The following is a 3,039-nucleotide window of genomic DNA, read 5'->3' as shown; positions in this document are numbered from 1 at the left end:
CCATTGCGCCTAACAACCAGTGATGGGTCCTAGCAATGGCGTTGAGGCGCAAATTTTGCAAGCATCGTCGCTTAACTGCTACTGTTGTTCCTGTTGATGTTGTTGTTGCTGCTGCTGCTGGTGCCAATGATATAAAGTGGAGTATATTTTTGCAACAATTCCACAATTTTTATTCGGTAACCGGAAAATGGCTATGCCTCAGAAAAAAACGAAATAAAACGGAAACCTCCAGCTAACAAATGTAGAAGTTTTACTTTTTTGGTGAATATTTTTCTGGTGAAGTGCATTGGTTGTGAACAAATGATAGTTTTGTATTTTTGTTTTCTCGATTAACACCCACGCGCTTCACCCACCTACTCTTAAGGGTTTCCGTTTAATTTAAGGGGGAATGGAGTAAAATATTCTACATTAATCCAAACGGAGAGCCAGTCTCCACTTATTTTTGTAGTTATATACAACTGGAAGTTATTCGAAATGGAAAATTTTTAGTTTGTATTTTTTTCTGTAGTTTTCCATGCTCAATGAATTTTTGGGCTATGCATAGCTTGCTGCAGGGCAAAAAGTTTAAGGAATTTAATTCTAGCCGATATTAAATGTTATGAAGGTCTTTTTAAAGTGACAGTCATACAGAACACTTTTAAAACCAGTAAGAAAAAAAGTAAAGTCGGACGGTGCCGACTGTATGATACCCTTCACCACTTTGGGTATATTCAACAGATGAATCCTAACAGACGTCGAAGGACCATTAAAAAGAAAATTACTTAAAATCAATCTATAATAAAAGGGAGCTGTATCTAAATCTCAAACGATTTTCAGGAAACTTGGCACACGACATTCTGGACTCAATTCAGTACGTTACGCAAAATTTCGTGCAAATCGAAGGATATATAGAGCCTTTGGTGCACCATTTACATGAATTCGGACGAAACTATATATGGGAGCTATATCTAAATCTCAAACGATTTTCACGAAACTTGTCAGACATCATTCTAGGCTCAATTCAGTACGCTATGCGAAATTTCGTGCAAATCGAAGGATATATAGGGATTTTGGTGCACCATTTACATGAAATCGGACGAAACTATATATGGGAGCTATATCTAAATCTGGACCGATTTTCTCGAAACTTAACAGACATCACTCTAGGCTCAATTCAGTACGTTATGGCAAATTTCGTGCAAATCGAATGATATATGTGGACTTTGGTGCACCATTTACATGAAATCGGACGAAACTATATATGGGAGCTATATCTAAATCTGGACCGATTTTCACGAAACTTGCCAGACATCATTCCAGGCTCAATTCATTACGTTATGCCAAATTTCGTGCAAATCGAAAGATATATAGGGACTTTGGTGCACCATTTACCTGAAATCGGAGGAAACTATATATCGGAGCTATATCTAAATCTGGACCGATTTTCATGAAACTTGGCAGACGTCATTTAGGGCTCAATTCAGTACTTTATGCCAAATTTCGTGAAAATCGAATGATGTATAGGTACTTTGGTGCCTATATCGGACGAAAATATATATGGGAGCTATTGAAAAAATATTATGGGAGCCTTAAAAAAATATTTTTTAAGGATCCACGCCTTGTTGGTTACTTGAAAACCCTATCCATTACACCATGAAAAAAATATTCTTCAAGCATCCACGCCTTGTTGGCTACTTGAAAAAAAAATATTCTTCAAGCATCCACGCCTTGTTGGCTACTTGAAAAAAAAACATTCTTTAAAAATCCACGCCTTGTTGGCTACTTGAAAAAATACTCTTTAAAAAATTCAAGCCTTGTTGGCTACTTGAAAAAAAATATTCTTTAAAAAATCCACGCCTTGTTGGCTACTTGAAAAAATACTCTTTAAAAAATTCAAGCCTTGTTGGCTACTTGAAAAAAAATATTCTTTAAAAAATCCACGCCTTGTTGGCTACTTAAAAAAATTCTTTAAGGAATCCATGCTTTGAAAAGATTTCCTGGCGCGTCGGTCTTTTGCGCAAATTTTCCAATTTGAAAGATCATTTTCGGCAATATTGTCTTCGACTTGATCTTTCCAACGTATTCTTGGCCTTCCCCTTCTCCGTGAACCATCAGCTGATTCGCTTTTATATGCCTGCTGGGCTGGGGCATCTTCATCCATTCTCACAACATGACCTTGCCAACATAGCCGCTGTAGCGCAATACGTCTAACAATGTCGATGTCCGAGAATAGCTGGTACAACTCATTGTTGATTCGACGGCGATATTCAACGTCAACGCAGATCGGCCCATAGATCTTTCAGAGAATTTTTCTCTCAAACACTCCGAGAGAGCTGCCTCATCTACTTGCCTAAGTACCCATGCTTCAAATCCGTATAACAGCGTCACGGGTAGTATCAGCGTCTTGCAGAGTGTGAGTTTGGTCTGGCGGGAGCTGGCCTTGCTTTTGAGTTGTTTGCTCAGACAATAGCACTATAGGTCAAAATCTGTGTAAAATTCATAGCGGCAACAAAGTCATAGTATTCGTCATGAAATTTGGCCCAACTGATTTTATACCCTTCACCACACTGTGGTACAGGGTATTATGTCTTTGTGCATATGTTTGTAACAGGCAAAAATAATCGAGATAGACCCATGGTTCCTTTTGAGAATATGCATAGAATCACTTTCTGAGTCGATTCATGCATGTCCGTCTGTCCATGTAATTTTGGTAACAAAGTACAGGTCACATTTATGATCCGATTTGGATGAAATTTGGCACAGGTCACTTAATTGGCCCAAGGACGAACCCTATTGAAATTGGGAAAAATCGGTTCAGATTTAGATGTAGCTCCCATATATATTTTCGTCCGATTTAAGGTAGATGGGGCACCAAAATCCCTCTATATCTTTCGATTTGCACGAAACTTGGCACAGAGTACTGAATCAGGTGCAGAATGATGTGTGTGCAAAGTTTCGCGAAAATCGGTTCAGATTTAGATATAGCTCCTATATATATCTTCGTCCGATTTAAGGTAAATGGTGCACCAAAGTCCCTATATATCTTTCGATTTGCACGAA

Source organism: Musca vetustissima, unplaced genomic scaffold (genome assembly GCF_032173495.1).
Source record: "Musca vetustissima isolate MV318-11 ecotype Yass unplaced genomic scaffold, APGP_CSIRO_Mvet_v1 utg23644, whole genome shotgun sequence".
NCBI lineage: Eukaryota > Metazoa > Arthropoda > Insecta > Diptera > Muscidae > Musca > Musca vetustissima.
This window is presented reverse-complemented; position numbering follows the sequence as displayed.